Below are 23,602 nucleotides of genomic sequence, written 5' to 3'. Positions count from 1 at the left end.
CAGCCCTGGAGCAGCTCCATGACCTCCTCCGGATTTGCTCCAGCAGCTCCATGGCTTTTCTGTGCTGAGGACAGAGAGGGAAGGAAGTTCAGTTCCTTCCATCCTCCTTGCCCACAGCCCCCTGCCTGATCCCATGAAAACTCAGCACGCGGATTTAGGAACTGGATTAACACCAAGCTCTCCTTGTAGGACACGTGTACGTCCCTAGGAAGCCTTTGAATGTCCCCAAGCAGGAGAGTGGCACGGAGCAGTGATCCCTTGTGCCAAGAACTCCCAGGACAGCTTCCCTGGACAGGCTGTGCACGCTCTGCTCACGGACACACAGCCCTGCAAGGGTTAAAGTCATTCCTCAGCACTTTCAGCCAGGGACTTGGAATGTGCTGGGTGCAGCACGGGAATCCTCTGGTTCTCCTGATCATTTTGTGAGGAAACCAAAGGAGCTGGGGAGGAGCAGGCAGAGGGTGATGCTGAGCCAGCCAAGCCCTGTACCTGTCAGCCAAACCTGGGAGGAGCTGCTGCACCCGGCAGGGCAGGGAAAGAGGGAAAACAGCACGGGGGGAAAGCAAGGGGGACACAGAGCACAGAGCCCTGCCAATGACAGGATATTCCAAGGAGAATCTTGATGCATTTTTGTGTCAATTCCTCAGAATTAGGGATGCTGAGAAAATTATAGTGCAGCAATTGGGGTTAGAGGTGTTAAATCCCCATCCCAGCTAAATTCTTATCCTGCCTTACCCCAGCCCATGGAGCAGGGTGTTCCTGAGTCCTGCCTTAATCCAGGTGAAGAAGCAGGGTGTTCCTGAGTCCTGCCTTACCCCAGGTGAAGGAGCAGGGTGTTCTCTAGGTCCTGCCTTACCCCAGCCCACGGAGCAGGGTGTTCCTGAGTCCTGCCTTATCCCAGGGGATGGAGCAGGGTGTTCCTGGGCACTGCCTCATCCCAGGGGATGGAGCAGGGTGTTCCTGAGTCCTGCCTTACCCCAGGTGAAGGAGCAGGGTGTTCTCTAGGTCCTGCCTTATCCCAGGGGATGGAGCAGGGTGTTCCTGGGCACTGCCTCATCCCAGGGGATGGAGCAGGGTGTTCCTGAGTCCTGCCTTATCCCAGGGGATGAAGCAAGGTGTTCCTGGGCACTGCCTCATCCCAGGGGATGGAGCAGGGTGTTCCTGGGCACTGCCTCATCCCAGGGGATGGAGCAGGGTGTTCCTGGGCACTGCCTCATCCCAGGGGATGGAGCAGGGTGTTCCCTGAGTCCCGCCTCGCCCCAGGTCGTGGAGCAGATCCCAGTGCCCCGGGATGCTCCATGGGATCAGCTCTGTGGGTTGAGTGCTGCCACCCTGTGGGACCCGTGTCACTCCTGCGTGTGCCTGGCGCCGCCGGGATGCTCAGCACACACCTGAGTTTGGGAAGCTGGCAAGGCTCAGAAGAGCAATCCAGCTGTTCCCAGACAAGCACAACACACTGGGATAATCCTGACAGCTAATTCAGGAGCTGGGGATGTTTATAAATAGGATTTAGAACAAGGAGGTTACTGAGTTCTGAGCAGAATAAGAACAGATGTTACAATTCGGGCTCATTTGTAAGGCAAAGGTAACTGATGAATTCACACAATCCCTGTTTACTCACACAGATCCAGGCCGGGTGGAAATCCTGCTCTGTGCATCACTAACAGCACATTCAGGCTGAAATCACTCTTGTGCTGTGCTTCATATTTCATTCATTTCTGCTTCCAGCTATACATGCACAACAGAGGGCATGATACATCTCCCTAATTGAACAATACAGATCAATTAAATATGAAAAGTCGTTCTTGGACTGAAACCCTCTTAGGCAAATGTTCTGCTCTTATGCTAAGTAACTCTTTTAAAAAGCTGGGAGCTTTTTTTTTTAAGACTGGGAGACAAAGCCCAAAAAGATTCATCCATTCATTCATGACAAGAGGAGAGAGCTGTGACCACTGAGCAAGGTAGCAGTGAATAAAAAGATCTTATTTGATTAAAGTCCCTCAGTGCTGTTTGTGTGAGCTCAAGAACCCCCTGTGCTCTGCAGAGATCACCCAAACCATGGCCATGGATCAAACTGGACAGAGATCTCTCTGCTCCAGCTCTAGTTGGAAAGGTGTCAAAATGAGCAAAAATGAGCGATGGGAATCATTGACAGGAGCTGCTAAAAGGGAAAGCTCTGCCCTGAGCAGCCCCAGCAGCCCTGGGGCTCTCCCCGATGGGTTTTTGGGTCTCTACACTCCCATCACTGGGAGCACAGAGATGCAAATGTGTTTTGTTGTCTGGAAGTGTTCCCGAATAACGCCCTGTGAGCTGAATAAAAGGAGTTTGATAAACAAGGCACTTACAGACGGGTTAAAATCACACTGGTAGGTTATTGCTGTGCAGCACCATTGACATGAAATCCCCCTCCACAGGAGAGGTTTTTCCACCACAATCACCCGGGATGTCCTTTGCTCCCTTCTTAGGCTCTAATCAAATGCAATGACCTGCTAAGCCTTATGTAAATTGGCCTTAAACACCACATCTCTTCTTCGGCTAAACATTCATATAAATAAATGATAAACACAGATTTCGCCCGAGGCCAACAAAGATACAACACTGTCAGAACTCCTGGAAAAGCAAATCAGTCTGGAGCTAGGAGCAGCTCAGCTCAGGGGCTCCTGGAAATCTGGAGAAAACCAAGATTAACTGCTGGGTCTTTCAAGCACGTCTTGCTCTCACCAAGAACTGGGGAAAGTCCACATGAGAGGGTTGAGTCTCACTGAATCCAAAACCCAAAGAGGACAAAAGGTGGGGAAGAACCATCCTGGTGTTTTTCTTTTATCTTTATTATAATTTATCTCAGCAGAACTGGGTACTGGCTAGATAAGAACTGGAATGAGGATGTCTGGCCAGACCTGAGACTTCTCCAGCAAGTCCTCAAGGAATACAGCATCAGCAGCTGAACAACTGGGAGCTTGAGGAAGAATTAATAGAAGCAACAAACGTGGCAGAACCTCATTTTTGAGACCTTTAACACAATTTTTAAAATAAATCCCTGCCATTTTGAAAATATGACTGCAGATGATTTTTTTTTGAGTCCTTCTGAAGTGCAATAAGTGCATCACTTACCTCACTGGAGGCCACATGCTGATACATCTGTGCTGTGATTATAACCCTAAGCAAAAATCCCAATTTATGCTGCAGAGGCAAAACTTCCCCCTTCTGCTCCACCTTCCTAAAGCTGAACTCTGCCCGTGACAGCCACCAGATTGTTTTCAAAATGCTCTGACCCTGATGGTTCTGAGGCCTTGACTTTCATTGATTAAAAACACCCCAACAACTCATTCTTTTTCTTGGTGCTGGGTTGGGATAGATTTTTACCCTGCAGATTGAGATAAAATGACTGCACCCAGGGAATAGAAAAGAATGGAGTTATTTCCCAGCATCCACACATTCAGAACCCTGTTTAGTGCACAAAACACTGCTCTCTTGGTTCATAAGGAGTGTGAAGCTCATTCGTGTTAGGGTGAGAAGCAGATTTGACACAGATTTGACACATTTCCTTCGAGCATCCCCAGATTTGGTGGCTGCTGGGAGGAGGAGGCAGGGAAGAGTTGTGCACTGGCGTGAAGCAGTAAATCAGCAGGGTGTCATCATTACGGATTTGCTTTGCTAATAATAAAAAGAATGAATCACTCCTGTCATGGTATCCATATCTGCACTCGAGTAACCACGGTGGCAGATAGCGGTGAAGATGCGTGCAAGGCTCAGCCCCGGCAGCTGACATTTGTGGATTTGGGGTGATTCACGGCACTTCGCCGTGTTTGCGATTACCTCCCTGCCAGGGGCTGCACATCTCTCACCCACCAAGCAGCACGGACTCCCAACGGGAAGGAAAATTCCCAACTGTTGCACCAAAGCCTCTTCAAAGAGAGCTGAATCCTCCGCGTGACAGCGGGGCTGAGCACCGGGTCAGCACCACATCAAAGCAGGGAGCGAACTGCTCCAGCAGAGACTTCACCAGGTCATTCCAGGCCACACAGGGGAGGTGTGGGAAGAAACCCCAGACTTGCTCTATCCTAACAGGGCTAAAAATAAACCTGTGATGATTTATGAACTTTCAAAGGCAGCAGAGTATTTTTAAGCAGCAGCAGCTTCTCCTGCTCTGTCTGCATCCCGGGAGCTGCCTGCTCGGCGCCAGGGCTGTGTCCACCCTGCCCTGATGGGAACCAGCCCCTCCAGAATGCTCACCAAGCAGAATTAAACAAGACCACAAGAGCAAATAAAAAGGCAGTGATCTATCTGTCTCATGGGTATTATTCTTCCTCCACTCTGCCTCGTCTTTACCCCCGAGTTTCAAATATTCTTTTTTTAAACCAGCTCCACAAAACTGTCAGACAAAGTCAACTCCTGAAGCCAAGGTAAATAAACCACGTGGCAACAGAATATTTACAAAATTACTCCAAAGTTTTGCATCTCTGGGAGAAATTTTATGTGAGCTCACCCCTGATTTCCAGCTGTCCCTGATGGGGTAACACAGGAGTGAGTTTGAAACCAAGGAAATGTCAATTCCAGTAAATAAAGACCTGGATAGCAACAAGAAAGCCTTTCATGCATGAAGAGGTCCAAGTTTGGGAGCCAAGGTGGGTTGTCAGCAGCTGCTCGCTGGCCGCTGTCCCTCCCTCTGGATTAAAGCTCCTCAGCCAGGGGCTGGAAATCAGCACGCAGGAATCAAGCACTGGAGGGATTAACACTGGAAAATCAAGGCAGAACACCCTGGAGAAGGATGGCCGAGGTCTCAGGGACACCCACCCCACGGGCAGAGGTGTCCTTGTGGCCCAGGGCAGAGGACACCTCACCCCTCCCAGCACACTGAAGGCACACCTGCCCTCCTCAGCACCCCTGGCGAGCTCGGGTGAGGGGCTGGCAGCCCCAGCATCCCTGTTAACCCATGGAGAGCCAGGCTTTGGAGGCTGCAGCACCTCAGCCCGTTTTCCAGGAGGCTGCCTGCACAGGTGAGCTGCTCCTCTGCCGTCATTCACATTCCCTACACACGTTTTGTCATTGTGGAGAGCAGAACGAGCTTAAAATTCTGGGAGCGCCAGACGGGCTGGGAGAGAGCTCAGCTCCACTGCAGAAGGATGGGAAAATCCTTCCAATTCCAGAGTTTTGCCAGGATCATTCAACTCCAACTACCTGCAGGCACACCCTGCTTCCCTCCACTCCCACCACCCAACAGCTGTGGGGTTTTGGGGCAGGAGACCCTCAGAGCCTCTGAGGGTTTAGAAACGCAGCCAGAGTTTGGGGTGGCTTCCTGCAAAGGGATGCTTCCTGAAATCCCCCAAATTCTTGTCAGAGGGGGTCAGCTGTGCCCAGAGTTCAGCACGGGAGGGAGAGATTGCTGCTCACCAGTGGAAGCCATTGTCTTCAGCAGGCTGCCAAGGGTAAATTAGCAGTGTGCCCATTTAGAGCCCCCACCTCTAAATGGGGCTGTACAGCAAGGAAAGAGGAATTAGCCATGTAAAGTAAGTCCTTTTGGTATTAGATTAAAGGGGGGAGGTGACTTTGAAGGATTATTCAAGAGCCATTTAAGCAGTTTTCAGGGACTTACAAACGCAGGGTAAAAATGCTGCTCCCTCAGGTCCAGAAAAGAAGAAAAATTCCGTTTCCCGGGCAGAAAAGCAGCAGAAAAAGCTTCTGGGGTACCCCATTAAGTGCAGGCCCCCACCATCATCCTGCTCCCCACGCTCAGTGCTGGCTGTGGAGCCCGGCTGCAGCATCACCTGCACACCTGGGCTGGAGCTGATGCAGGAGCCAGAGGGACCAGGGAAGGGGCTCCGACAGCCACGGGGCTGGGTCACGGCACCCCCTGGGCACCCTGCCAGCACGGGGGCACAGCCAGCCACCCACCCACTGCGGGGCAGGGGGTACTGGACGTTGGAAAGGAGCTCCGGAGTACCGCGACCATCGCAAGAGAAGCTGCCACCAGTCCCTGCTCCCACCTCGGTGATTTATCCGCTGGGATGCAGGTCCTGAACCGAGCCATGGAAACGGGAGGATGGGCGAGCACAGCCACAAAAACTGACTTCTGCCTCCAGCCAAACGTCCCCTGCTTCCCCACACCCCAGGGTGCCTCATCAGCGTGCTGGCTCTTAATCCTCTGCCCACGTTAATCCAGCCAGGGGACAGGAATACGTGGCTCCAAGACACCAGACTGCTCTATCGAACGAGCCCTCCTTGGGAAAAAAAAGCCCTTGTTTGGCTTAGCCTAAATTAAGGTGACGGGTAATTAGTATGTAAGATACAAACTATTGCCACTTGTTATGCAAGCAGCATCCTTTAATTTGTAGTTTCGAAAGCAAGCCGTTCCTGTCTGGGATAAATAAAACAACACGCTGCGGTATGTTGCTCACGACACGGGAGCAGCAGCAGCCTGGGGAAAGCAAAAGGATCTTCAACTCCAGCCGGGAACGCGGCTGGAGCCGGCAAAAAGTTCTGCGTGCGCCTGGAGCAGCCTGGCGGGAGCATCCCCGCGGCCGCGTTCCGGGATGCGCCCGCTCTTACTCAGGGATGCTCCGGCTTTCACTCAGGGATGCTCCGGCTCGCACTCAGGGATGCTCCGGCTCTCACTCAGGGATGAGCCCGCTCTCACTCAGGGATGCTCCGGCTCTCACTCAGGGATGCTCCGGCTCTCACTCAGGGATGAGCCCGCTCTCACTCAGGGATGAGCCCGCTCTCACTCAGGGATGAGCCCGCTCTCACTCAGGGATGCTCCGGCTCTCACTCAGGGATGCGCCCGCTCTGGGTCCGGTGGTCCGCGGCCACCCCGCCCGCGGGCTCTGCGCGACCCCGCGCACGGCTCCGCGCCCCGCGGCATCTCCGCGCTCCGGGGACACCGGGGGGACCCCGGCGGGCACCGCGCTCCGCGCCCCTCCGGCCGCGCCTCTCCTCCGCCGGCTCCGCAGCCCGCCCGCGCTCTCCTTCCCCCGCGCCGCAGCTCTGCTTAAAAATTCCCTCTCTATTTCTCTTTTTCATATTTCCCCCCCGCTTTAAATCTGCCTGCCTCCTCTCCGTGCCGTGCCGAGCCGCGCTTACCTGGGCGGGGAGGGGGGGACATGCCCGGCCCGGCGCGGCTCCGCGGGTGCGGGCGCTCCCGCGCGGCTCCCGCAGCCCCCGCAGCCCCGAGGTGCGCGGCGAGCGCGGCTCCCGCAGCCCCGCGGCCGCAGCATTGAGCGGCAGCGGCGGGAGCCGGGCGGGCTCCGCGCAGACCCCACCCCCGGCCCCGCCGTGCGCGGGGGGCGGGCGGCGGAGCGGCGGCGGCCGCTTTAACCCTTCCTGCCCCGCCGGTGCCCGCCCGGTGCCCGCCCGCGGCCGTGCGGCAGCGCTCGGTCCCCGGCCCCGCGGGCAGCATCCCCTGCCCTGCCCTGCCCTGCCCCCGGCTCGCTTTGCTGCAGCCCAGGTGCGGCTCTTCCCGCACCCGCGGCTCCACCCGCACCCCGGGCAGCTCCGCGGCCCGTTCCCGTCGCGCTCCCCGCTTTTCCCCATCGCCGACCAGCCCCGGTCCCACTAGGGGAGACCACAGACGTCCAAATTACCGCTCGTGGCTTTTTTTTTTTTTATTTATTTTTTTTTTTTTTTTTTTATTTTCCCTCGGCGCGTTGCCCTTCGGTTTTAAGCCCAGATTTGCTGTAATTATTTCGCTCTTTAAAGGGAGCCTCTCTTCACCTGCCTGCTCTCTGCCAGCCTCTCGCTCAGCCCTTTGCATCCACCGTCTCCTTCCACCCCCTTCCCGTTCCTCCTTGTCCGAGAAATGCGTGTGCTGTGCAGGGAGATGAGGAGCCCGAGAGCACAGCACACCTAAGTGCCAGCCCGGCTGCTCCCAAGCTCTGCTGCCCATCCCTGTGGCCAAGGATGCTCCCAAACCTTCCTCGGGATCCCTCATCAGGGTCTCTGCTTGCTGCTGCAATGCAAATGATGAGCCACAAACTGCTTTGAAAGTCATGAGTACAGGCTTAATAAGCAGCATAATGTAAAGGCACTCAGAAAAAGAAAAAATAGTACTCAGAAATGAATGTGGGACCTACCTTTCCCCCGTCCCAAAATCCTGTCCTGGGAAGTGCTCTTAAATGCTTGTGCGAAAAAAACGCCTCGCAGTGCAAAGAGGGTATTCAGTCTTAACTGTGCCTCCCCTGGGTTTTGAGGGATTAAGTGAAACCCTTATTATGTTTAATTATCTCTGGAGTTGCTCTCTGTGCTTGCTGCCTTGCTTTATGGTTTAATAAACTGCAGGTTGATAGAAACAGAATGACAATGTTAGTGCAGGTTGGGTTGGGGATTTCTGCTGCTCACAGGTTCCTCCTCGATGTGCCTGCACTCGGGTGGTTCCTCACCACCTATCAGAGCCTCTTTGGGCAGCTCAGAAGTGTGGCTGAACCCCACACAGGGGTCGGCTCTGCAGGTCCAAGGGGTTGTGAGCTCTTCGTGGAGCTGTGACAGCCCCCTGGAGCACCTCCAGGCTGGTGGACCAGCTGCGGTTGGCACAATCCTGAGTGGTCCTTAAGCACCTCTGGTGTCCTGGGAATGCTCAGCTCCTTTATCATGGAATCATGGTTGGAAAGGACCTCCAAGATCATCAGGTCCAACCTTGGTGATGGAGGATGGCCCTACACACAGCTCACTGCTCCTGGAGAGAGCAGGAGGGGCCGGCGCTGCCTTTGCTGGGTCCTACTGAGAGTTTAAGGCTGGGCCCAGGAGTGAATCAAAGTCTAGAGGAGGCAGGAGTGCTGCACTCGAGCCACGCATGGAAGAATCCCCTGGTGTTTTGAAATGTTATATAAATGTTGTGTATTATTTGTGTAATCTCATCCTGATTTATACAGGAGGGGAGCCTGCTCAGCAATCCAAAATAAAGTTGAGCGCCAAGTGTTTTCAATTTGGGAGCGCCTGTGTCTCCAAGGTCACCTCATAAATCCTGGCACCGTGGCACGGCGCTGCCAATCTGTGTGGGGTGTAATGACTCTGGAGGGAAATCAGCGCTGGAAACGCTGCCGAATTTTTCAAAGGGAGCATGCATTGAATGCATCATCATCATCATAACCCAGCTGAGCGTGCAACATCCTCGCAGGCAGCGGGGAGAAACATCTCCCACCCTCGTCTGGGTGGCAACCCAGCAAATGAGAGCTGAAAGGTGAAGGCAGGGCGGCGGTGGGAGCAGACAGATGGCTTCCCTGGAAAGCCTTTTGGTTGTGCCACCTTCCCTGCACACCTTTAACTCACCCTTGAATGAACAAGCAAACCAGGTCACCGGCTTTTTGATTTTTTTATCCCCAACAAATCCGCAAATAAGGCCAAAGGTAGAAGAGTCAGCAATCAACGCCTTCCGTTGAAAATTCAGACATATTCTCTTGAACAAATAATCTCAAATACTTCATAAATCTGGCAAGGAAAAGCGCCTGGTGGGTTTTTAAGCTGGGTTGTAGCAGCAGAGCTGACACTTTGAATCAAGCCTCACAGCGCGACCTTCAGAAACTCCTGCACGGCCGTGCCCGTGACTGACAGCGGAAGATCCCCACCAGAGCACCACCAGGACATTTAGCATGCCGGTGTTAATTAGCCACAAACAAACCACTCTGCATTGCCGTGGAGGCTGCCAGTGTGTGTGTGTGTGCACGGAGCCACGCAGGAGGCAGAGCTGGCCCCAAGTCCTGCCCTGGGACACCGTGGGTCCCCATGAAGCCTTTGGATTTCAGGCCAGAGAGATGGGAACAAAAGTGAGTTGGGGGAGCAAACTTGGAGTCAATGACTTCATTACCTGAAGCTGGAATTGGCAGACTCACCCCCAACACCCAAATGGACCAAACTTATAAAAGTATAAAAACCGGTGACCTATTGTCCATTTTTGGGTCTAGCCCATGGGGCTGCCCTAAATGTAACTGAAGGCCCTCAATAAATAAACTGCTTTTTATTCCCTTCATTCTGTCTGGCCTCTGTTTTTAGGCAATCCCAAAAAGGCATCCCCCATGCTGACCCCCGTGTGTGCCTGCACAGAGGAGTAAACACAGCCGTGCACAGCCCTGCAGCGCTGCTACAACCAGGAGTAGAGGTGGACCAGACACGGGCTGTGATTTATGGGTGCTGAACTCGCAGCCTGAACTTGGCAGAGGCTCCTGTGTTTAGGCTGCATTTTGTGTAAATCTTAGGAAAGGTTTAGACACGGTGTTACTGATACAGTAAGAGTTTGGTAAGCAATTCTGCTTTAAATGACTGCTGCAAAACATCCCCAAGGTGTACACTGGGGTTTTGTCTGACCTTTAATTAAAATACCAAGGCTCTTTTTACATGGTAATGGCTATTTGTAAAGTCCTCTGAGGTTTTGTCCAAGTCCTGCTTGTATCTCGGTGATATCTCAGGGAGCAATGCAGCTCACAAGGAATTTTGGAGAAATGTGCCCATTTTTTATCATCCCCAGCCTTGCATTGTGTGAGTTTCATTTTAGGACAATGCATCAAATTGATATTTTTTAATGTGATGCAGTAAGAAAAGTGTAATCAGCAACTGATTGAGAATTATTCATGGGTGGGATCTGTAAATATTCCTGAGTCCACGGCTTTGTGACACCATAGGTGGGGATTTGTAGGGAAATAAATCCTTTCCACGAGGTTGAAGTGGCCCGGAAGGCTGATGTCCTGTTTGGGAGCAGGGAAGAAACTGAAGCAAACCCTTGGTGTTGTGCCAGCATAACTCAGTGACTGATTCAGAGATCCACATTCCATGTTTGCTTCTCAATCTTTGGCCAAAGATTCCAGCCAGTGCCAATTTCAACGGGATCTTTTAAAAATATATGGATATTTAGCACTGACAAATAGTTGAGAACCAAAGATCTAAACCTACAAACTTCGTGCCTTCAGGTGTAGCTTCAACAACTTCACCGTCCAAGCACAAAAAACAGCTTTCAAGGCACAGATTCCTAAAGGAATCTTAATTTCTTTAGTTTAATTCCAAGCTCTTCTGGTCTATAAAGTCTCTGGAAGACAACAGCAGTTCTGTCTGAATGAAGGAGCACAGCAAAGGACCTTAACATCATAGCTGGGAAAGTCTTTCATAGTTTAAAAAGCTCAGCTTAAGTAGAGACCGAGTCCAGAATCTTTCCATGTTTTTCGTTTGACTTTCTGTACCCAAACTCTCCCTGAACCTTTATAGAATTTCCTTAAGGCTCAAACTTCCTAATAACAGTTGATAATAATGTACATTTTTTATGGCCAAATTGTGGAATTTGGAATTTTTTTAATGAAAATTATGCAATTCTCCAATGGTAAAACAGTAATTTTATAACTCTAAATTAAGGCCTTAGGTTGCAAAGCAAAGCAAAAGCAGAATGGGAGAACCCTGAAGCTTCTCAGTCTAATAATTAGAATTTTTTTTTTTGGTTATTAAAATTCTAAGGTGACAGGCGCTGCTACATTTTAGTAGTTAAAGAAACACAAGATAAGCTTATCTGCACTGAATTTTTTTTTGAGAGTAGATTTAAAATGCAATAATTCAATTACCTCCAAAATCCAAATAAAATCTCCCCATTTTCCTCAAGCACAGCCAAAGGGACATTTCCAACGACGCAACCTTAATAATGCCCACATTAAAAATGGTCAGAATAAATACTTTGAAAGCCCCCAGAATTCCGAGTGTGTCTCCACGATAAGGTGGTGACATTTATAAATGCCATGTGATTAGCATGTGAAGGAAGATACACATTCATTGTGTGCTCAGACCTATTAATCATCCATCACCTGATAAACATGGGGTAAAATGCCCTCCCTCTTGCCTTTTGGAGTCCTTCAAAAGATGGCACTCAGTGCTGATAACTCCAACATTCCCTCAGATCCCTCAGGTAGGACTTTATAACAATAACTTTGGTTGTGTTCAGGCAGGATCTTCCTAAAGACCATGATGGATTTTGGATGGAGGAACCTCAACCAATGGCCTCATCCGCTGTCGGGCTGATTCTTCTTCCAAAGGTACCCAGGATTCCCAAGCACTCCCAGGTGTTCTCTGTTGTAAATATTTCTCTGAAAACTTTGGCTTTTGGGGAAGGAATCTGCACTTCAAGCTTCAAGACTGGGAGTAGGTTTTTATGGGATATTGGGGAGGAATTGTTCCCTGGGATGGTGGTGAGGCCCTGGCACAGGGCACCCAGAGCAGCTGTGGCCATCCCTGGATCCCTGGCAGTGCCCAAGGCCAGGCTGGATGGGGTTTGGAGCAGCCTAGGACAGTGGAAGTGTCCCTGCCATGGCAGGGGGTAGAATGAGACAATCTTTAGGGTCTTTTCCCACCCAAACCATCCCAGAATTCCATGTTTTTATAATGAAGCCACTCTAGCTTCAATCAGCCCCACAGATTCCAAGAAACCCCTGCATGATCCTCCATGAGATGTGATCTGGGAAAAAAGTGACAGCTTTCCCTCTCAGGGAAGCCTGTGGAGACAGGCTCTCCAAGCCAGATAAAATTCCGAGTATCCAGAGAAAATCAACTCGAGGCACTCAGGAGTTAATGTCACAAGACAAGAGTTATCAAATCAAACCCCGGTCTGTCTTATCCAACATCTTGCCTGAAATCATGGTTGTCAGGACTTATTCCAGGGAAAGGAGTGAGAAATGTCTCCTTCCTCTGGGACACGGGGAAGGTGTAAATCCAAAAGTGTGAGATTTGGTCCTTTTGTGTCAGCCCATGCATCCAACTGCAGCAGCACCGCGACGGCACCAAGGAATGGGAGAACTTTTGGGAATAAGTGCCCAGAGGAAACTTTTTGCAACATCTATTAGATTAATACTCCCAAATTCAGGAACTGCAATGGCACTTTTGTACTTTTATCTGCCACAAACACACGCAGAGCCGCCCCTGTCACAGCAGAGCCGCCGATTCCGGAGCAGCGGCGTGGGCTTGATGTGATCTCTCCAAACACCACCCGTGGGGTTTGGACTGGATGAAAGACACTGGGAGCTCATGAAAACCCCTTCAAAATAGGAACTGCTCTTCCCAGTAATGAGAACAGGAAAGGCTTTAAGATTTCCACCAGAATGGGAGCCACGGAGACAATTCTGAGCAAGACACAGCCTATTGTTAATGTACAGATAAGGAAGGCCAAAAATAGAACTGTATTAATTTCAGCACAGGAATACGGGGGAAAATATATTTGTGCTGAGGAAGGAGAAAGTCATACAAATTTTTATTTGAAAGATTTCTATGGAAATCCATTAAAAACAGCAGAGAGTGGCAAAAAAAAAAAAAAGGAGTGAGGGAAAACATCTCTCTGCAGCTTATGAATAACAGATAAAGTTTATTGCAGTAATGATAGGGTACATTTGTATTTGAAGAATAGTGGCCTGCCAATAATAAAGATAAAGACAAATACTTTCATGGCTGTTAGAAGAATAAAACAAAGCTGACTATTTTTTTTTTTTAATTGAAACAATTATTTTTTTTTCCTGAGGACAGTTGGGTAAGTTGGACAGATAAGTTATTAACTGTCACTTTTGGAGTTTTCGCTTTACACAGCAGTCACCGAGACACAGATTGTGCATACATAACTTCTAAAAGGGATCAAGTTATTATGGAAGTCGTGTTAGCAGTGAAAGAACACGAATATTTCCGTTTAAGTCATTATCTGAGAACAATATCCTGAATTGGATCCATCCTGAGGGAGAAAACAAACCCAAACAGCTCAGGCCCAAATCTATTTATGATATTTATATAAACACAGGAGAGGTTTTAGATATGTGATGAGGCCAGAAAAATTCAGATCAGTGTAAACACCTTGTAGAGGGTTTAAAGTGCTGGGCCACTGAGTCCGTGAGACATTCCATGGGTCCTAAGGTTTATTTTACTGAACCACACCTCCATACCTCCCAAACTTGCAAATGACACTGCAATTCCTTCACTTGTGGGAAATCACCGTCACTTGTGGGACTACATGTAAAGGAGGAGCTGTGGAGCTGCTCTCTCAACCCAAATTAGAGCAGAGTATTAATGTCTTCTGCTGCCTCATGGTGGAGAGATACCACCTGAAATGTTGCCATTTATTTAACTAACAATTTGCTGGAATTCTAGTAGTTTATAAATATTATTTTTGTTGCAAAAATAAGTAGTTCTGTAATCACATATCTCCTCAAAATTAACCCCTGAGCTGTCCAGAGAGTTCTTGAATATCTCTGGTGGAGCAAAACCTCTTTGCATGGGGACCAGGCCATGCATTATTGTTAACTGATGAACATAAATGGTCCTGAATTTGGCTTTTGTGCATTCTGCAAGCTTTATGGACCTTCCTGCGGTAACACAGGGGCTGATCATTCATTACAAGGAAGAAGAAGAAGAGAATATTTGAAACCTTTCAAAAGCTCAGAGTTGTTTTCTCTCTAGGGAACAGATTTCTCTCTGCCACAGGGGAGGCGATTGGAAACCCTGAGGAAAAGCTCTCTCCTCCTTTCGCAGGGCTGGGAGGTTCCACTAAGGCTTACATTATTAAGAGTCTTCCAATGGATTTATGAACAGAAGATTACATTCTTAATGCCTGCTTCTGAGAAACGGAGTGAATAATTCAAGCACACCAATATGAGTGTGGAAAACAGAAAAGCACCTTGGTGCTGAACGAGGAGAGTGAGCCCCCCTGCAGCCATAGAAATGTGATATATGGAGCATCAAGCCCACTGAGAAGGAGGCAGCAGCACCAAGGGAGAGGCTTTAAAGCCCCAAGTGGGAGCTCCAGCCCGTGGAAATGATTGCCAGCTAATGCACAGGGGTGAGGGAAGATGGATAGCACTGCCCACGACAAACAGAGGGGTTGCACCTTTAGTAAGGCCCTTTTGTGCTGCATCCTGACAGATTTAGAGCACCTGCATCAGGAGGCAGAGAAATTCCAGTGGTAGCCCAGGGCAGGGAGTCAGTGACCAGGGGAAGCTTCCTGTCAGGATGGGGAGCTGCAGGAACTGCTCCTTTAAATACCTGCACTGCTCCTTGAACTGTGGTGGGGTTTGGCTTTGAGGATGCTCTCTTTGAGAGAAGAACAGGCTTTTATCTGATCTGCAGGGCAGAGAGAAGCTGACACAGATCGCTCAGAGCAGCTGGGGCTGCCCCTGGATCCCTGGAAGTGTCCAAGGCCAGGTTGGAAGGGGCTCGGAGCAAGCAGGGATAGTGGAAATGTGGATGACACAGGATTGGAAGATGAACTTTAAGACCTTTTCCAACCCAAAATTCTATGACTCTGATATGAGAGATATGGCAGCATTCTGCTGGATCGGACACAGGGGTGGAAACTCCCAGGTGGAAATGGTTCCATTGATGATTACTGTGCTCAATCCCAGTTCTTCTGAAGCAAACAGGAAATCTGTCATCCCAGCACACCAGTTCCTGCTGAGGTGTGGGAAGAAGCCTGGATCTGGTGATCAGCAGCATTGTGGAAGCTCAGTCATCCCAAGAGAGGGAAGTGTAGGATCATCAAACCCCTGTGCTGAGGTACTGAAGAAAACTGCTCTGTCAGGGGCTGGCACCACCGATCCTCTCAGAGAGGAGCTGTGCAAGGATGTGATAATCCTGGGGTCTCTGGGGAAACATCTCCTCCAAGGCTGGCTGTTTAATTGTAAAATGGGGGCTGGGCTTGATTTGCACATCCATCCCCCCTGAGCACACGTTCTTCCCCAAGGAGAAGGAGTCCCTGAGTGCCACCCCGAGGGCTCCTCCCTCAGAGTTATTATCTGCCAAAACTGTCCTCAGAGCCTGCTCTGCCTGCTCACCAGTCCCTTGGGAAGGGCACAGGGGACATCGCCAGTGTTCTGGGAGGGATTCCCCTGAGGGGCTGGGAGTGTGCCAGGGCTCAGGCTGTGCCACCCCGGGTCGGCTCAGCCCAGGGAACAAAAAGGACATTGTCAAGGGGCTGATCAGGAACTTTCTGATTCTGAAACTCGGTGCATGTGGGACTCAGAGCTCAAACAGTCCCAGAAGACAGGTCCTGGCTGGGTTTTACACCAGTTAAATCCTGCCTGAACAAAGCAGGGTTTCCTGTTCCCTCCACCTTCAGCAGAACCCCTGCAGGGAGACAAGATGGCACAAAAGAGCTGATCCAAGGCATCCTTATCAGAGAGGAGTTTTCCCTTCTGAAACATCCCCTGTCTTGACGTGTTCCTCAATGTGACAGTGAGCACTGATCCCTGTGCTGTGTCCAGAAGGCATTAAGGGTGAGGAATGTGTGTCCTTTACTCCTTTTGGGATACCTGCTCCTTGTCTTGGTTTAAAATTACAGATGATAACTAAAGAGAAGGAAGAGGGAAAGAAGGCTGCAAGAACAAAGGATCCCAGCCTTTCCTCTCCTGCAGAGCCACCCAGCTGATTCAGCCATGTAGGAATGTTTGATGCCTGCTGCAGGTTCCTTTGCTGTGCCTTCTGTGCAGCTCAGTGTGGTTTGTCTCTCTGGCATCTTCCTCTCTGGATTATTTTTAGATCTGAGGAATGCTCAGCAATTAGCTGTGCCTAGCTGGGGTTGTTCTTTACCAGGCATTCTCAGGTTGTCTTTCTGTCTTGCTGGAGGCTGAGCTCCAGCAGGGCTTGGATTGTGCCACAAACCCAGCACTGATCTGGTACTCCATCGTTTGTTTGGGTAACCTGAGCAGGCTTCATTCTTATTTTTACACACAGGCACTGTGCTGCCTGCAGCCCCACCTGCAGCTATGGGTCTCTTTAATAATTATTTGCTGCCCTGCGGTATTGATGTGGATAAATGATAATTAATTTGCTGCCACAGAATCACAGAATGCTCTGGGTTGGAAGGGCAAAGCCACCCCAGTGCCACCCCTGCCATGGCAGGGACATCTTCCATTGTCCCAGGCTGTTCCAAGCCCTGCCCAACCTGGCCTTGGGCACTGCCAGGGGTCCAGGGGCAGGCACCAAGGAAAAGAATCCCATAGAGATAAGAATTTTACATGAATAAGGGTCCAGTGCTATTTGACACAGGGATCATTTTTCTCATGTTGAACAATCCCATCCTCCTGAGCTTTCCACAAGTCTCCCAAGTCCTGGATGTTCCCATGGAACATCCACCTGGCACCCATCCCATGGTGCACCTGAGCACGGGCAGGCTGCAGACAGGGCGAGCAGCTGGATATTTTTTTAATGCTTTGGTAATATTCATGACATCCATCTTGAAACTCAACTCCCTTCTGATTTTACAGGCAATTATGGCTCAGTTACGGCTGTCACATCAGCCTGGCTTTCCTTCCTCCCTCTCTCCTTTCCCTTTTTATTCCTGCATGTTAATCTGTTGGAAATCAGTGTCAAAACCTGCTTACACTCTTCCCCAACTACCACTTACATGGGCTTTAATAATGTACCTTTGCTATAAGCACATCACAGAGGCTTTTTTTTCACATGGAGAGAGGCAGAGACCATAAATGAGTAAAAAACATGCATTGCATTCCATGGAAATAATTTATTCCCAGTCAAAAAGCCAATGAAGGACCATGTCCTGTTTTTGCCCTACTTTAGGCTGTGAAGCTGAATCAGTGAAAAGTCTCCAAGCTGGCTTTAAATTGCTACAAGGCAGCTTCAGGTGGGATTTTGGGAAGGAATTGTTCCCTGGGAGGGTGGGCAGGCCCTGGCACAGGGTGCCCAGAGCAGCTGGGGCTGCCCCTGGATCCCTGGCAGTGCCCAAGGCCAGGCTGGACACTGGGGCTGGGAGCACCTGGGACAGTGGGAGGTGTCCCTGCCCTGGCTTGGATGAGCTTTAAGGTCTCTTCCAACCCAAACGATTTTGTCATTTATGATTCTGTAGAAATACAACACTTATGAACAACTGAGCTCTTATGGGTGGTATACAGTAGAAAAAATGAAATTAAATGAAATAAAATAACCCAAACCAGATATGTTTTAAATGGAATTGAAGTCAGTCAATGCAGTCCCAGCTCAGCTCCGCTCCACTTAACCCAGGAGAGCTCTGGGTGTGCAGACACAGGCGCTCACCCTGGTATTTTTAAGCATTGTGGATTTATAAAACAGAGCAGGACAGGAGGGGCTGGGAGAAAAAAAAATAAAGTCACTCGCTGACAACATATTGTACATCTTCACTTCCACCCCCTCATCCTGAGCTGAAGAGATTTTACAGCCCTGGATAATCATCTCTTTCCACACTGGGGCAGGGAGGGCTGTCCCAGGCTGTGCCATGTGGGATGTCACCTGCCAGCACCCAGCAGGGTCCTGCAGGCAGGACAGGATGGACAGAGCTGGCTTGGGTTAAATCGGCAGAGAGGGAGGGGTGTCCCACCTGGCAGTGACATCCTGGAGGAGCCAGCTGGTCCCAGCAGAGGGCACAGGGAATGAGAGGGGACAGGGTATGAGAGGGGACTGTGTCCCCACAGCTGCCACTGCTCCAGTCCCTGCCAGCACCACCAGCAGCACACAGAGGTGGCTGGGCTGAGCTGAGCTGGGCTGAGCTGGGCTGAGCTGGGCTGGGCTGAGCTGGGCTGAGCTGGGCTGGGCTGGGCTGAGCTGGGCTGAGCTGGGCTGGGCTGAGCTGGGCTGGGCTGGGCTGAGCTGGGCTGAGCTGGGCTGGGCTGAGCTGGGCTGGGCTGGGCTGGGCTGAGCTGGGCTGGGCTGGGCTGGGCTGGGCTGGGCTGAGCTGAGCTGAGCTGAGCTGGTCTGGGCTGGGCTGGGCTGGTCTGGGCTGAGCTGGGCTGGGCTGGGCTGAGCTGGGCTGGGCTGGGCTGGGCTGGGCTGAGCTGGGCTGGGCTGGGCTGGGCTGGGCTGAGCTGGGCTGGGCTGGGCTGGGCTGGGCTGAGCTGGGCTGGGCTGGGCTGGGCTGGGCTGGGCTGAGCTGGGCTGGGCTGGGCTGGGCTGGGCTGAGCTGAGCTGAGCTGAGCTGGGCTGGGCTGGGCTGAGCTGGGCTGGGCTGGGCTGGGCTGGGCTGAGCTGGGCTGGGCTGGGCTGGGCTTGGCTGGGCTGGGCTGGGCTGGGCTGGGCTGAGCTGGGCTGAGCTGGGCTGGGCTGAGCTGAGCTGGGCTGGGCTGAGCTGAGCTGAGCTGAGCTGGGCTGGGCTGGGCTGGGCTGGGCTGAGCTGGGCTGAGCTGGGCTGAACTGGGCTGGGCTGAACTGGGCTGGGCTGAGCTGGGCTCACACCTGGCTGTGCAGAGCTCAGGAGCCAAACGCTGCTCACTGCTCACAGAGGGAGGTCAGCAGGGCTGCTCTGGGTCATCTCCACTCTTCCTTCCCACATGGATTCCCTAGGAATTCATAAGGAGGAGTAATCCTTGGGAAAGTCTGATTTCCCCCGCTTGGAATCTGCTGTTGTGCCTCAACAATAACCTCCCACAAGTGAAAGTGAAGCTGTCTCAATGAAGGCAAAATGAAATAAGAAAACCATGTCACTCTCTCATATCTCCCGACTTTTACAGCCTGATATTCACAATCAGATCAGAACAGCTTGGATCTCTTCTGTCATTTTGCCCAGCACACACTCCAAATAGCAGTGGAATTTAAAGTACTATCTGTAATATTTTTATTGAGAGCCGTATTTGAAGAAGGATATCTTGCTGAAATAAGCACCTCAGCCAGTGCTGCATTTCAGGGGCTTTCATTTTTGATGACACACATCCACGGTGGTGACACTGCCTGTGAACCCTCCTGCCACACTGGCGAGGCAGCAGGAGGTGTGCAGCCAAAGGTGAATTCCAGCACTGCTGATATTTGTAATTGGAGTGAAGAAAGCAGATGAAGAAAACTTTTCATCTCTAACCTTCCTGACACGTCAGCTGAGCCTGGGGTGACCTCCAGGAATGAGTGTTTTGCTCAAGCTGCTCTGAATCTCTAGGCTGGCTTAAAGTGTCCCCAGCAATATGCATGGATACTGCTCACATTGTTTTATTAAAGACTTATTTCAAGTTTAAACTAGATTTTCTGGAAAGGCACTAATGCCTTTTCTTTTCTCTAGTGATGCCTTATTTTTCAGTTCAGGTACCAACATTAAAAACTGTGCCAGGTCCCCTCCCAAGATGTGTCTGGAGCAATCATACAGAGATATTTGAAATGTGGGGAACAACTGAATCATGGAGTCACAGAATGGTTTGGGTTGGGAGGGACCTTAAATCCCATCCAGTGCCACCCCTGGCATGGCAGGGACACCTCCCACTGTCCCAGGTGCTCCCAGCCCCAGTGTCCAGCCTGGCCTTGGGCACTGCCAGGGATCCAGGGGCAGCCCCAGCTGCTCTGGGCACCCTGTGCCAGGGCCTGCCCACCCTCCCAGGGAAGGATTTATTCCCAATCTCCCATCCAGCCCTGCCCTCTGGCAGTGGGAGCCATTCCCTGTGTCCTGTCCCTCCATCCCTTGGCAATTGTCTCTCTCTTCAGGTCCTGGAAAGCCACCCTGAGCTCAGCCCAAAGCTTCTCCTGTGCAGGTGAACAATGCCAGCTGTGCCAGCCTTTCCTGCCAGCAGAGCTGCTCCATCCCTCTGCTCCCCCTGGAGCCTCCTCTGGGCTCTCTGCAGCAGCTCCAGCTCCTCCCTGTGCTGGGCCAGGGCTGGGGCAGCTCTGCAGGTGGGGTCTCACCTGAGCACAGAGCAGAGGGGCAGAATCCCCTTCCTACACCTTGGCTGGATCTTTGAAAACTTTCTGCTGTTGTATATTCACCATTTTCTCAACTAAGACAACTTGATTAGTGTGCAAAACATGTTCTTCATTTATCTTTTGTTTTCTGCTTGTTGTCAGTGTTTGCTTTATAAATAGGCAGCATCTCTCAACATATGTTTGTTCTGCTTTATGCTTTGAGCAGAACATACAGCAGTAAAGGGAAGAGATATAAGGGAAACAGGAAGGCTGCATTCCTTTGGGAATTATTTTCTGTTGATTTTACATTTTCCAGGACACCTTTTAGGGTCCTGAATTAGTACCTTCCCGGCTTTTCCACTTCAGCTCACTGGACCCACTTCCCACTGTCACACCATCAGCCAGAAACAAGAAATTGTGAGGGTCAGTGAGCACAGCAAACCCTGCCATTACTGCAAGGAGACTTTTGAGTTTTGGATTATCTGTATCTGTGACACAGGGTGCCAGCACACCAAGACACTCTGGGAACAACACCTCCAACATTCCTTACCTGGATTGGCATGGGCACAGGAATTCTGAGGAAGTCAGAGCTCAAAACCTGGGTGAGGATATTTCTCCTTTCAACTGCTGCAGTTTTTATTGGTAACATCTATTGGTTAGGTTTTTTTTTTTTTTTTTTTTTTTTTACCTTATTAAAAGGCAACAACCCAGAGAGAGCACAAAAACAAAACTGAAAGGCCAGGCAGGCATCGTTTCCATGCCCACCTGCCCATCACCTGTAGCTGTGTTTGTATGGCCAAGCCTTACAAAGTCACTGCAGCTGAAACAAAACCCCTTCAGGTGCTCAGCTGGCAACACTTCTGCCTGGCAAACCTTTCAAGACCTGCTTTTGCTCTGCACTGGAACAAAAATCCCCCTGCCTCCTAAAATCCAAGAAACCAATCTGTCTTTGTCAGAAGTCGATTGTGTCTGGAGTACCTGGGAACGGTTTATTACGCTGAGAGCAGCCACAAGTTCCTTGGTCTGTCTGCAAAATGCCTCCTAAAAATATGTGTGAAGTTCGGGCTGTAAAAATAAACCAGCTAAAAATCAGAGCAGTCAAGCACTCCATGGAGTGCAAGGAGTCCAGAAAGCTGGGAAGCAGAGGGCTCAGGGCATTGTTCCATGTCTTTCAACCTCGTCTTGGTGGTTCTGGTTGCTCTTTACAGAATCATGGAATGGTTTGGGTTGGGAAGGACCATAAACCCTTCCAGTGCCACCCCTGCCATAGGCAGGGACACCTTCCAGTATCCCAGGGTGCTTCCAGCCTGACCAACCTCTCCTTGGACACCTCCTAACTAAACCTGAACAGTATTTATTTTGAGATATGGGCAGCCATCAGATTAAATCCTCTAGGCCTTCCAACTGATTTGCTTGGTGCATCAAGAATGGATTAGCATGGACATTTTTGGGTGTAAAACACAAATTTGGTTTTCAGGCCAAGCAAGGGGAATCCAGAGACCAAAATATCAAAATGGCAGTCCAAGTATCTCCATAGAAACCTTGACACAGCCAGAGAATACAAGTGCTGGGAAAGAGCAGATCCCTTCCTGTCCATCACCCACCTCGGAATGCCAGCCTGGATAACCCCAGGCAGGGCTTCAGTGCCACTGTCACCTTTCATGGGTCTCCATCGTGGTGGGGGATCTGCTTTTTGCTGCTTGTCTTTCCCCAGCTCATTATATTAATTCGTTTCTTTTGCTCTTTGTGTTTTTGCTCACCAGAAAAGGCACTTGAAGCATAAAACTGGTCTTGTATTAAAAAAGACAGTAATAAAGGGAAACCCTGGAGTGTTGCAGAGAAAGGTTACCTTGAGCTATGGGAATTGTCAACATATCAAAGACACATAGCCAAGCTTTTGTTTTGATTCTCCCTTGCATTTTATGCAGAATTTCTTGCTCCTCTCCCCACTGTCTCCTTAAAAAATTCCATCAAATTAGTGAATTTTTACCCGATTTCTTTATAAAACCCAAAGACCCACACAATGACAATTTAATTCAGTCTAAGTGGGAACTTGATTGACGTGAATACTGCAACAATAATGAAATTTGCCCAATTCAGATTTTAAAGAAAAACATATGCTATGAGTAACCAATAACTCTCATCCTCCTCAAAAACCTGGTCCCCCAAACACGAGTAAAGAAAACAAATGGCTCCAGTAATTAAATCCCACAGAAGTTTGGTTTATTGGTGGTGATTAATAAAATAATGGCAACGTGCAGCTCTGGAGGGCTGACACATCAGTTTACAACTGCAGAGCTACAGCCTCGGATCAGCATCCAAACAATGCCCCTAAAATTAGCTGCCATTAACAAGGAGCTGCCAGCACTTTGTTTCTGACCTCATTATCCTTTTATCATTTGGGTTTTCTCCTCGTGCAGCCCCGAGGGCTGAAATTGTTGCCTGCACTGTCCTGGGCAGGCTGGGTGAGGTGCAGGTGTTTTAAAATGATTTAACATGTTTTAAATTTAAAATTTAAAATGAGGTTTTAAAGAAATGACCTGCTGTAGGCTGGGCTTTGGAGACAGAGAGATCTCACCTGAAGAATCTCCTTCCCAGGGAGTGATATCTATTTTTAATGCCCCTATGAATACCTAGTAATGGAATTAGGGAGAGCTTTCTGAAAAATGGACAGACAAGTTTAGAATGGCCTGGATGGTCCAAGTCTCTATGAAGGCACTTTGAGAGGGTATTTTGCCCATTTTTCACTCTACAGGGACTCTTTGCAGCCTATGCAACAGCCCCAGGGACCAGGAAGGAAAGTGGACAATTGAATTTTCCCTGTTACCCTTTTCCACATCAGCCTTTGCTTTTCCTCTCCAGCAGGATCATCAAAATCCTGTTGCCTCCTGCCACCAACTACTCAAATTCTACTTCAGACTTGTTGGGAAAGCCACTGCCTTGGCTTCTCATTAACTTCCCCATGGGGCTCTGCCTTTCTGTGGCTCCTCTTGAGCTCTGGGGCAGGAAGGAGCCTTGGAACCTGCCCCTGCTGTGGCTTCCTCAGCTC

The 23,602-nt window shown here is 50.2% G+C and overlaps 1 protein-coding gene across 2 annotated transcripts in view; it reads right to left on the bottom strand.

Annotated features, from left to right (window-relative positions):
• Positions 1–7,146, bottom strand: part of LOC137480881 (contactin-4) — a 281,234-nt gene extending 274,088 nt beyond the window's left edge. Inside the window, exon 1 of one of the 2 annotated variants that reach the window (XM_068202332.1) lies at positions 7,078–7,146. The gene's annotated coding sequence lies outside the window, so the exon portion shown is untranslated. The remainder of the gene's footprint in view (positions 1–7,077) is intronic. The other variant, XM_068202331.1, reaches the window with a different exon arrangement.
• Between the last annotated feature and the right edge of the window lie 16,456 nt (positions 7,147–23,602).

Source organism: Anomalospiza imberbis, chromosome 11 (assembly GCF_031753505.1).
Source record: "Anomalospiza imberbis isolate Cuckoo-Finch-1a 21T00152 chromosome 11, ASM3175350v1, whole genome shotgun sequence".
NCBI lineage: Eukaryota > Metazoa > Chordata > Aves > Passeriformes > Viduidae > Anomalospiza > Anomalospiza imberbis.
This window is presented reverse-complemented; position numbering and strand designations above follow the sequence as displayed.